This window comes from Electrona antarctica (genome assembly GCF_951216825.1).
Source record: "Electrona antarctica genome assembly, chromosome: 12".
NCBI lineage: Eukaryota > Metazoa > Chordata > Actinopteri > Myctophiformes > Myctophidae > Electrona > Electrona antarctica.
Genome location: NC_136793.1, coordinates 6,158,877 through 6,172,800, shown reverse-complemented (window position 1 = coordinate 6,172,800; position 13,924 = coordinate 6,158,877).

The following is a 13,924-nucleotide window of genomic DNA, read 5'->3' as shown; positions in this document are numbered from 1 at the left end:
CCATTATGATGAATTCCTGTTCTGTTCTTTGTCTATATAGAAGTGTCTATTTGTACGTCTCTAAATGTTTTGATGAATTGAACATGGTGGACCCTCTTGTAAACAAGTGTAATGCTTAATTGGGTCGTCCACTCACAGTTAACAGCCTTTGTATTGAGTTTGTGCTTGAAATGTACTGTAATTCTGCAAACTGTTAATAAATATTTCAATCAATCAATCAATATGTATCTCACTTATATGATAATAAGTGAGATACAGTAGCCTATAGGCTACTAGCCACATTGCACAGAGTTTCAGAGGTGATATTATTCCTATAATGTCATGGTTTGTTTTGTGATTTTTTTAAGTGGTGCAAACCACTTCCTTAAAGGACCACTTCACCACTTTTCAACATCTCTTCATATAATTGGTCCTAACTAATGTTCATGATAAAACACCACCATTTATTTCCTACTCAGTCTGTGTCTCATAGGAGGGCGTTGGGCAGTTCGGACACCCGTCCACCAGTGACATCATCATTAGGCAGATTTGTTTTAAAATATATTTAGATTGTTATTATCGTGAGAACGATGGCTTCAACCTTTGCATTGCAACTTTTCAGGTAAAGAAAGCCTGCCGTTTCTATTAGCTTGGATTCACCATCGATGATGTCACTGGTGGACGGGTTTCTGAACTGCCCACAGCCATCCTATGAGACACAGACTGAGTAGGAAATAAATGGTGGTATTTTATCATGAACATTAGTTAGGACCAATTATAGGAAGAGAAGTTGAAAAGTGGTGAAGTGGTCCTTTAAGTGACTATGTGTGTGGGTGCCTGCCTGCCATGGGTATGTCCGTTTAGAGTACCAGTAGGGGCAAAAGTGGCGCTGTTGTGCCTAATACAGAAACCAATAAACAGTGTCCAAAACTGTCCATATATACTATATAGGTCATATAACCAAATGCTGACAGACTGACAGTGACACCCAGGTCAGAATAAGCTGCAGATGCTGGACCATACACTCAAGGGCACTCCCATAAGTCTGGACACGCACACACGCACGCACACGCACACACACACACACACGCACGCACGCACGCACACACACGCGCATGCACACGCGCGAGGGCACACGCACGCACACACACACACACACACACACACGCACACGCATGCACGCATGCATGCACACGCACACGCGCATGCACACGTGCGAGGGCACACGCATGCACACACACACGTGCACACACGCGCACACACACGCGCGCACACACACGCTTGCACATGCTGGGAATTTTAATTGGCCCACTTCAGGCTGTGGTAAGGTAACACTGTTCTCGTCCTCTGTTAATCCTGGGGGAATGGAGGTCAAAACGTCCAGTGCAGATCTTTGTCACCTTGTGGAGGCTTGAATATTCTCCATCGTTGCTGCCGTTAATTATTCCCTCCATGTGATTCACCATCATCGCCATCATCATCACACCACAGGGCGGCTGCATGTGGCTCAGGAGGTAGAGCCACAGGTCGTCCAATGATCCCTGGGTTGGTGGTTCGAATCCCGGCTCCTCCTGCTGTCCACATGTCAAAGTGTCCTTGGGCAAAGACACTGAACCCCACCTTGCCTCCAATGAGTTGGTCGGTGTGAGATCAGCTCGCCACCGTCGGTGTGTGAATGTGGGAAGTGAGGACGCTGCAGGCGTCGACGGTTTGCTGCTTCACCTCCCAATGTATGAATGAATGAACCGTTGTATAAAGCGCTTTGATCACTTGGAAAAGCGCTATAAGAAATGCAAACAGGCGCTTCCAAACTGCAAGTGCACATTTGAGGGAGGAGTCTGCTATTAACAACACGAGATAAAATAAGTAATTTTCTTTTTTTTTAATGATTTGTACTTTATTAATTTTCTTTTGTATATGAAACATAGACATAGACAAAACACAACCAAAGAAATGCATAACAAAACAAAACAATATAACAGAGATGCACAGAAATATCCCGCAGTCCACCCCAGCCCCAATTCCAGATATATTCCTTCAGTGTATTTTTCTAAAGTTGCAGCCCGTTCAGAGCTCACTCAGAGCCAGAAACTAATCAGAGTCCTGATATGTGCATATGGTAAAAGCCGTTTTAAAAAAAAATTATTATAAATATTATTCGCTGGTATCGGTATTCGGTATCGGTATCGGCTAACACAGAAAGTGTGGTATCGGGATCGGATCGGGAACAAAAAAAAGTGTATCGGGACATCCCTTCATGTCTGTGGCTAATCTTTAGATTTTCTGTTTTAGACACCATTATAATGTTCTTATTTTGATCACTTACTGTATGTCAGTCTCCAGGTTTTCTCCAGATTAAGTATGACACTTATTTACTACGACTCTATACGGCACATTAGGAGTCCAACTAGTAGTAGTGGTTCTATTTACTACGACTCTACGGCACATTAGGAGTCCAACTAGTAGTAGTGGTTCTATTTACTACGACTCTACGGCACATTAGGAGTCCAACTAGTAGTAGTGGTTCTATTTACTACGACTCTACGGCACATTAGGAGTCCAACTAGTAGTAGTGGTTCTATTTACTACGACTCTACGGCACATTAGGAGTCCAACTACTAGTAGTGGTTCTATTTACTACGACTCTACGGCACATTAGGAGTCCAACTAGTAGTAGTGGTTCTATTTACTACGACTCTACGGCACATTAGGAGTCCAACTACTAGTAGTGGTTCTATTTACTACGACTCTACGGCACATTAGGAGTCCAACTAGTAGTAGTGGTTCTATTTACTACGACTCTACGGCACATTAGGAGTCCAACTACTAGTAGTGGTTCTATTTACTACGACTCTACGGCACATTAGGAGTCCAACTAGTAGTAGTGGTTCTATTTACTACGACTCTACGGCTTAGGAGTCCAACTAGTAGTAGTGGTTCTATTTACTACGACTCTATGGCACATTAGGAGTCCAACTAGTAGTAGTGGTTCTATTTACTACGACTCTACGGCACATTAGGAGTCCAACTAGTAGTAGTGGTTCTATTTACTACGACTCTACGGCACATTAGGAGTCCAACTAGTAGTAGTGGTTCTATTTACTACGACTCTACGGCACATTAGGAGTCCAACTAGTAGTAGTGGTTCTATTTACTACGACTCTACGGCACATTAGGAGTCCAACTAGTAGTAGTGGTTCTATTTACTACGACTCTACGGCACATTAGGAGTCCAACTAGTAGTAGTGGTTCTATTTACTACGACTCTATGGCACATTAGGAGTCCAACTAGTAGTAGTGGTTCTATTTACTACGACTCTACGGCACATTAGGAGTCCAACTAGTAGTAGTGGTTCTATTTACTACGACTCTACGGCACATTAGGAGTCCAACTAGTAGTAGTGGTTCTATTTACTACGACTCTACGGCACATTAGGAGTCCAACTAGTAGTAGTGGTTCTCAAATGTTTCATTTGCAAAGACCCCCTTTACTCTGAGAGTGTTCAAATGGAACCAAATGGTAAGTTACAAAATGCAAGGGTCCATTTGGTTCCATGTTGACTGAGCATTACCAATACTGAGTATTACCAATACGAACACTTTGCTTTGCTTATTTGTTAAATACATGGGTGTAGTGGAGGCTAATTCCCACAGAAGTGGTTCCTCTGGAGAAAGGGACTCATCTCTCTCCTCCGTGATAACATGGAAGGCCAGGGTTCACCAACCAAGGTGGACCCCTCTGGACTGCGCTTCAATGTACCTTATAACCAGTCATAGATACAGTGGACCCCTCTGGACTGCGCTTCAATGTACCTTATTGAAGGTGTGGAAACCATTAGATGCAGTGGACTGTGGACCCCTCTGGACTTCAATGTACCTTATTGAACAGTAGCGAAAAGCAAAGGACTCTGGTAACCTGGAATGTACAATCATGTCAAGACTGTGGTGATCTTGTCATTATTCTATTTTTATTTTATTTTTTATGTTTTTTTTTTGTGGCTTTCGCCTTTATTTTATATATTTTTTATGGAGGGATAGACAGTAGGCTGTCAGGAAATGGGGAGAGAGATTGGGGGTTGACATGCAGTTTACCAGCCAAGGTGCCTGGACCGCTGAGCCACAGCCCAGGTCATCATTATTCTTTTTGGGTCTATTTAATATTTCGCATGCATAAAGAGAATGAGAAATCGAGTGGCAAAGTGACAGGCAAAGTGAGTTTAACATTGTTTAACGTCATTTAATGCAATCAGATATAGCACTTTTCTGTTTGGATGTATGGGCTGTCAAGGCCAGGAAGTAGTTTTTGCCACTCAGTAGGCGTTCCCGCATAACGTCCGGGTATGATGATGATGATGTCACGCGCATACCCTCTATACCAGTCACCAGAAGCAGGGACGTGTTTTCCAGAAGCAGGATGTGTTTTCAATGAGTCATACTGTAACATAACAGTTGACGTTCAATGGGCTTATAGCTACTGTAGCTACTGCATAGCCTGGCCAGCCTCATAGCGGGGATTCACTGAAGATTCTTCCCGGGAAGAATATTCAGTGAATCCCCGCTATGAGGCTGTCCAAGCCAGGCTAGCTACTGCATACCATGGCTTAACAATGAACACCAGATATCAAAATGTTAAATCAAGCAACTTAACCCATTTAGGTCAAAATAAAATAAGTCTTCTAAATCATGACAGTTTTCTGAAAAACCTATGTTTCTATCAATGGTGCTCAACCTATTTTATGTCAAGGACCCCAAACATTATTATGTAATTGGCCACTGACCCCCATCAGAAAATATGTTGTTCCACCAGAAGCAAAGATATGAGTTCAAAACGTTTGCTCTGAAAGAATATATATTCAAAGATTTGTGCCACATAGCCACGATTTTTCAAAAATGGCAGATCTACAAGCTCGTAGCACGGCACTCGTGCCACGCTAAAGGCGTGAAAAGGTTTGAGAACCTTTGGTCTACAGGAGGCCAAAAAAAAGTAAGTAAGTAAGTAAGTAAGTAAGTAAGTAGGTAAGTAGCCTTGCCGAGCCATGAGGCCCACAGGGCAGGAGCCTATCCCCTGTTTCTGTAGCGTGAGGCAGCTTGATGTACAAGTACACCCCCTGGACATGGCGCTAGTATGGGACTTACCCCCAATCCAACCCTCGGTGCTGAGTGTCAAGCAGGGAGGCATTGGGTCCCATTTTTAGAGTCTTTGGTATGACCCGGCCGGGGATCGAACCCCGACCTCCCAGTCTCAGGGCCAACACTCTAACCACAAGGCCACTGAGATGGCATCGCAGTGGAGAAGGACAATGAGTTCTAGTCGCTCACCGTCCACATCACCGAGGACTTCTCCTGGGATGAGCACCGAGCTCTTTCACCTCGGGGGCCCAAGATCCAACAGGATTTCTACAGAGACACCACTGAGAGCATCCTGGAAGCTTGGATCACCTGGAGCGCCTGGTTTGGGAAGTGAACTGCGCCCTCAACCGAAAAGCGGCCGTGCGGAGAGCTGCAGCGCATGCGGTGGACGACTGCAGGGCGTGAGCTTTCCTTATGCTTCCCTCTATATCCTTCAGCCAGGACATGCAAGTGTGCGATAGGCAATGGCATTGGGCCTCATTCACTAAGCCGGTCGTAAATGTCAGACATTATTTGAGAGTAAAGGGTCATTGTGTCATTAAAACCTGGGGAATTATCAAAGACCCCTGCCACCCCTACCACCCCAACACCCCTGCCACCCCGACCACTCCAACACCCCTGCCACCCCGACCACTCCAACACCCCTGCCACCCCGACCCCCCCAACACCCCTGCCACCCCAACACCACTGCCACCCCAACCCCCCTGCCACCCCAACCCCCCTGTCACCCCAACCCCCCTGTCACCCCAACACCCCTGCCACCCCGACCCCCCCAACACCCCTGCCACCCCTGCCACCCCAACACCACTGCCACCCCAACCCCCCTGTCACCCCAACACCCCTGCCACCCCAACACCCCTGCCACCCCTGCCACCCCGACCACCCCTGCCACCCCAACACCCAGGTCTGCTCTATAGGCTCTGACTGATAAAGCGAATCCCCCCATGCAGGCAATGAGGTGTACTAATGAAAAACAACTGTTGGCTGCCTGCCACGCACACACGCACGCACGCACGCACGCACGCACGCACGCACGCACGCACGCACGCACGCACGCACGCACGCGCACGCGCACGCGCACACACACACACACACACACACACACACACACACACACACACACACACACACACACACACACACACACACACACACACACACACACACAGTCTGATTGATCCTTTCCATTGTCCTTCCGCCAATTATTGCATGATTATGGAAGAAGCCTTGAACAAACGACTTCATTACTGTACTCTAAATATAAACAAATGATTTACACCGACACGACACGACAGGAACACGTGTGCAGTGGAGGAATTTTAACCCCTTCTGGGCGGGAACCCCTTTTGGTGTTAGCATTACGTTATGCTTTAGCTATTGAAAAATAGCAGATCTACAAGCTCATAGCGCGCCACCGAGTGGCACGCTACGAGCTTGTAGGTCTGCTATTTTTTTTTTATCGAAAAAAACGACTGACATAGAAACATAGCTTTTTCAGAAAACTGTCAGGATGTAGAAGACATTTTTAGAATCTGATCTCAGGTCAAAATGGGTTAATTGCAGTACTGACACATCAGCGCATGTTTTGACTGTACTAGTCTATATACTAGCATGCAGATATACAGTACATGCTTTGCCACGACATTCATTATTTCATTTTCTTGGGCCCTGGCCAAAAAAGACAAGCACATTTGCCAAAGAGGGGATTACCTGGTAATCCTCTCTTTGTCTACCTCCTCCAAATTGTTTGAATAATCATGTCTGTGGTGATGCCTACTGTATACTGTAGGTAAATAGGAATTTCCTTGTTGACATTTTCATTTTGTTTTCTCTAATTTCACTTTGTGTGACCACCAGTCAGTCACCAAATTGGTCAGTCGGGTCGGTTCTCAAGATATAGGCTTATTGATCTTTATTGGTGTTACCCATTTCCGGCTGTGTCCGAATTCCCTACTCCCTACTCCCCATATGGCATATGGGATCCAGATTTAGTGGACTATAATAGTATAATTTTTGTCTCCACCAGGCCGAAGGCAGCTGGGGAGAGAGTATGTTTTGCCGTCCGTCCGTCCGTCTGTTACCAGCTAATCTCCGGCACCATTAACCCGGTCGGTGCCAAATTTTGCACGCACATTCCCTGGATGCCAGCGATGAACCTCTGCCCCAAATTTTCCAGAACGGCCTGTTATAGCGCCACCAGGAGGCCGACTTTTGAAAAACACATTTTTTACTCCTCCAGATTCTGTCCAAAAATCCTGCAAATCGTTACACACTATCTCTATAGTCATGTGTTCAAGACGGATCTGTCCGATATTTCATATTCCATCCTAATTTGCTAACATTGGCTTTCAAAGTTTGCAGGATCGTTCAAATCATGAACGCAGTGTGCAATTCATGTGAAATCTTTCACAGACTCTCCTACTAGGCTGAGGAATATATTCCACCCTTTTCACATTGGCCTGTTATAGCGCCACCAACAGGTGGATTTTACACATTTTTGGAACAAAATGCATCAAATCATCCAATTTCCATCCAAGGCGTATAAGAAGAAATGGCACCCTTTTTCACATTGGCCTATTATAGCGCCACCAGGAGGCCACAACCTGACCTGCCCTGGTGGGGACCTGTGCCCCGAGGGGCACTTTATCAAATTTTTTAAATGTGTCAATCACCTAAGCTTTGCTGTTCAAATGTGCCTGATAGCACAAGTAGACGTTATTGAAGATTTTAAGAATATAACAGTCTCAGTGCTGTTGTGGAAGATATTTAAGTTGTTGTTTAGTGCAAAGACGTTGTTGAATTTTACGTTTTAGTTGTGGGAAGGAACCTCCGAGATGAGATACACTGAGATACCCCGAGGGGAAAATAAGGGTGTTACAGCAGCATAAAGGAACCCTAGAGATGAGATACACTGAGATACCCCAAGGGGAAAATAAGGGTGTTACAGCAGCATAAAGGAACCCTAGAGATGAGATACACTGAGATACCCCAAGGGGAAAATAAGGGTGTTACAGCAGCATAAAATTAATTAGGATGTTTACACGATCAGAACAAAGTGCCATTATATAAACTGTATTTCAGACCCGTGGGTCCATAGAAAAGAAAACAGCACATCATAAAAAATGTTTAAAAAAAGAGACGGTATATATACAATATATAAAATACATCAAGTCAGATCACCATAACTCTCTCTCTCTCTCGCACACACACACACACACACACACACACACACACACACACACACACACACACACACACACACACACACACACACACACACACACACACACACACACACACACACACACACACACACACACACACAAGTACAGTACATGTCATGAGGCGGCTGTCTAGTGCCAACTCAACAAGATTCAGGCAGGTAAGTTAATAACTAAAAAGTATAGAGGCCTCATACAGTAGCATCATTATAAGCCATTTTCAGCCTCTGCATATATACTCCTCACCCTGTACGAATGCCAGAGATGAGCCGTGTACAGTACAGAGGTGTGACATAGGCTGTGAACAGCACGTGAACACGTAGGGCTCCATTTTCGTCACCACTAAACCCCTTATCCCTAAACTTCTTTGCCTTTTTTACTATTTTGAAAAACATTTGTGAATAGTTCAACTAGCCAATCTACATTGACACGTTGTGAGCTTGTAGACTGTAGCCATTTTAACTATTCAAAAATGTTTGGCAAAATAGTAAAAAAAAAAAAAAGGCAAAGAAGTTTAGGGATAAGGGGTTATAGTGGTGACGAAACGTGAAGCCCTTATCAGTGGCGTGCACAGATAGACACTAGGGGGTGCTACAGCATGTGGACCATGGTGACATTGATCAATTCTTGATAAAAAAAAGCTTTTAATATATTATTTAGGCCCCAAAATCTATAAATCTCACACTATTAAGGCAACCGGCCAGTTCCACGCGCTGCACAAGGTGCTTTTTCTTCACTTGAGCACCTGCCCCTCTAAATGTCTGTGCACGCCACTGGCCCTTAGTATCAACAGAACACAGACATATTTGCCTTTTACGGCATTGTCTGTAGACATCTCTGTCATCCATCCAATCATCAATGAGGACATATGGTATTTTAATTCCTTGCAACTGGCAAGGGGCGATAGGTCAATAATCGTCCATGCTATTTAGCTTCCCAGGCTTGTCTTTCAGGACAGGCACCAACATTACAAATCCAGACATAATGGATTCAGGACGGACACCATGTCCTGTGAAACACATAGCAAGCAGTGCATGGGGCGACTGTGGCTCAAGAGGTAGAGCAGGTCGTCCAATGATCCATGGGTCGGCGGTTCGAATCCTGGTTCCTCCTGTCTACATGTCGAAGTGTCCTTGGGCAAGACACTGAACCCCAAATTGCTCCCGATGTGCTGGTTGGTACCTTGCATGGCTTCCGCCGCAATCGGTGTGTGGATGGGTGAATGTAATGCACAATCTATGTAAAGCGCCTTGGATAAAGGCGCTATATAAATGCACCATTTACCATTTACCATTTATGGGCAGAGCCTATAGTTGGTATACTTCAGGTGTTCTGCAGGAATAGAGAGTATGCACATGCATGATTTTTCCATCATCTAGACTGAGTGGCAAAACATTGAGCAACATGGAGTGTTGGAGTTTGGAAGCGCTCGTTGTAAATCACTCAACCGTCCTGCGTACCACCTGTTTCTAAATGTCACATAATGCAGGAGGCAGCCAAATGTTGTGTTATTGAAAACAAGCACTTCCAAACTCTGACACTCTGACAAAATAATCAAATGCAGGGCATTTCTTGACAGAAAGTAGCTCATAACATTTCTATGGTGGATTTTCATGAAACAAAAACTTTACAGATATAAAGAGGATAATTCAAGCTTTTCGTTCAGATGCATGTGTTGGTGAGTTTAACATTGTTTAATGCAATCAGACAGGACTTTTCTGTGTGGATGTATGGGCCGTCAAGGCCAGAAAGTAGTTTTTTGCCACTCAGTGGGCGTTCCCGCATAACTTCCTGGTACGATGATGTCACGCGCATACCCTCTATACAGTCCAGGCCACAAGCCTTATTATTGATCTGCTATTTTCAAATTATTTTTTATACATTTGAAAACTTGAAATGGGACATTCTGCATAGTGAGTAGTACTATCTACTTTTGGAACTTTAAGTACATTTTGATGCCAATACTTTTGTACTTTTACTCAAGTACATTTTGAATTCTGGACTTTTACTTGTAACGGAGTAGTTCTACAATGCAGTATTGATACTTTTACTTAAGTGAATAAATGTAGTACTTTTTCCACCACTGGCTCGTTCCGGGCTAATGCTTCTGTACCTCTTCCATATCGCATCGTCCTCCCAATATCGTGAACATGGTGTTATGACTTAAAATATCTTTAAAAAAAACATATTACACACACATTGAAAAAGAAAAAAATCATGAGTGTTTCTCGTGTCCTTAACATCATTAAAATAAGCTCTGGTTGCAAAAGGGGTGAAGTGGCCCTTTAATGATGGCATGGCACCACGGTTGTGTCATCGGCGAACTTGAGGATGAGGTTATTAATGCCATGAGTCGTTGGGAACCTCGGCTCTAGAAACACTAAACACGATTTTCACCCGGATAATAATGATATCTTTGTAATTGTCATAATGTTGCTGATGTCTGAGGTGGGTGGTGGGTGTTTAATTACCTTCATTAGACTAAAGTGACATCATAGAAGGTAGGTTTGTTTCCCTGCCCACAATCCTGTTTTTTTCTACAGGCAGGTGTTTGGGTGAATTTCACCCATGTTTAGTGATAGACTTTGTTCTCACATGTCGCAGGAATGGGTGGACCATAGGTAACCCAGCTTGACCGAGGGGCTGCCAGTGTGCAGCCTCTAGCTTTTCACGCGAGGAGAAAAACTATTTTTTTTTCAAATCCAAAATGAGTTAATAGCACAGGCAGACTCTTCACACATACTAGAGCATGTCTGAAATAAATGTCAGAGCTGAAATTGACATGAAACATGAAATCAATGCTTAAGCATGTAGCTAGGAGTAATGTTGGAGTCCACAGAAGTGAACCTTTCAGGCCTGTTTTCTCAACTCGCTGTTTCTCTGCAAGACATTACTCTATAAGCTACAAAACTGGTGGGTCAAAGTCAAACTGAACAACCAATATTTCAATTTGAAGCTATGATTCCCTGCTGGCCTGCTTTCATATGACATGAAAAAACTAAAATGACCAAAAAAAAAATCCAATGGCAGCCCCTCAGTCAAGCTTCCAGCTCCATTATTTATTTATTTTAGGAATATTTATAAAATAATACGATTTTTGCCCCCTATGATAGAGCCACTCCATGACATCCATTTTTAGACGATGACATTAAAGAAGAGTACCTCAAGTTGCCATACATGTATTTGCTATATACTTCAATATACAACTTATTTGTAATTTGTAGAACATCTGAGGCTTTGTAATATAGTGGCGACTGTGTCAATGTCAAAGGTAGGCATTCAACATAAAGTTCATTTTCAGGAAAAGAAGAGGAATCGTCGTTGCTAGACCTATTAACCTGTTGGACTTCAACAGGTAATATTTAGAAAAAAGCGGAGATCCGGGCACACAAAAAGGAGGAAATTTTTATTGAACCGACATGTTTCGACCTATACGGTCTTCATCAGGGCTAGATCAGGGTTAGCCCTGATGAAGACCGTATAGGTCGAAACGGTTCAATAATGTTTTCCTCCTTTTTTACTATTAAGTGTGCCCGGATCTCCGCTTTTTTCTATAGGTGTGTTATCCCGATTGATCCCAGGAGCACCTTTTTACTATTTTTATATTTCGTATACCTGCACACCTCCTGAGCACCTGGTTGCTTCCTTGCCTCTGGTAGGTAATATTTATTGTAGGAGAAAACTATCGCACACCTAGCAATCAGGCGTATGCACAGGTGCGTAGGCCAGTGGACATCAAAGAAAGCAATAAGGTACACCCGCACACTGTGTATCTGCTCGGCACAAGAGTATTGTCTTATTTAATGAAGCAACGTTTCGGTCACTAGGGACCTTCCTCAGGCATAACACATCATTTTGACAGAGTTACTTATATACAAACATTTGAAAAAGAATCAACCAATCACAATAGACAGAGTCTAATTAGAGGAAGAGGTACAGCTTGTGATGATCCTCAATTTGCTGACATCATTTAAAGGCACAAGGACCCCAAATAACTTTTACATAATTTCAGTTACATTCTAAAAATCATTATACGAGAAAAGATGTAAAGACTAATGGTTGTACAAATACATTAGGAAATCAACATAGTCAACAATAAGAGACAAAAAGTCACTAGGTCCTGCTCTCATGACATACAGACAATGAGAGTGGAAAAATACATAGAATATATATACACACACACACACAAACCAAATTCACTCAACGAGGCAAGAAGTTCTGAATTAAAGTGCTTATATATTTTACGTATTAGTAAATAGCGTTGGGGGGGGGGGGGGGGGGGGTTAGGTAATATTTATTGAAATAGTATAGGTCTAGCTAGGTCTTCAGGTAGATACGGTAACTGAAAGGGATTCCAACAGGTGAGCAGATAAGGCAGTTCAACTCAGGTAGGGTCTAACAGTCTGTCACGGTTCAGGACAGGCAGGTGTTGGGCCCAAGCGCAGACAAAGGCAGAGGACAGGCAGGTCGAATACAAGGGTTTATTAACCAAAAACAGGAGATCAGGAACATACACTGGAACACGAGGAAACAAGGAAAAACTAGGAACAAGGGGAAACACTTAATAAGGGAAAATTAGCTTAAGTTGTGGAAAATCTGGAGAAAAAAAAATGCTTACCACTAGCTTTCTTCACAGATGTGTTCATAAAGGTGTTTACTATCACAGAAAAAATTGTTCCAAGCCAACTCCCTTGGGAAACGTTATGGGAGCCAATCAAATTTGGGGTACACGGAGGGCCTAGGATAAATGCAGGACATTTTCAAATTGGCCAATATCGACTTGTGAGGTGTGTAAATAGGTTTTTTTTGGGGTGCTGAATCCGTTCCAACCATTCATTTTCAGTAAAAATGCTCAATAAAAATAAAATTGGCCATGCCTGCTTTTGTATGTTCCAGACATACTAGTGTAATAACTAATAATCCATTGTATGCATATCTCAATGGATGTCTATGGTGTTTTCTTGTTTGTGTGTTGGTGTGGGGGACATATTAAAATATAAAAAGCATTTTATTAATATATCACAAATGCATCTTAATTGAAACTAACTGTTGAAACAGAAGTAGATGGACAATCTTTAATGGATTTAACTGATTTATTCTTTTCAGAATCAGAAAGACTTTATTGTCACACCTTTCAAAAAAAATACGGTAAAATAAGGGGGAAATGAATGTGCCGAATTTCATGGCTCTATGATATCACAATATAAAAGATCAACACATAATAAAAAACTAAGGTGCTAAAATGTAAGTATGCTTTTGTAAACAATAATTGCAAATATGAATAAACATACAACTATCTCTACTCTTCCAACTCCCTGGCATCTCTGTCATCTTAGCTTGTTGTTCTTGCATTTCTGCAGTTACCACAAGCAGAAATGAAATGTGCATTCAAATGCAGTGTGTACACTCCCCCTCATAGTTGCAACTGACTAACTTCAGAAGATAGTCTGGTGTGATGGGGTCTGTTCATTGACGATACAGACTCATAGCCTTTGTCACCAAGCTTCCAAGCTCGGAGAGAGTGCTGTGCTGCGGCTCCTGCTGTTGGGGGCAGTTTTTCTGGTTTGATACAGTTCCCAGTAGCGGTAGTAGTT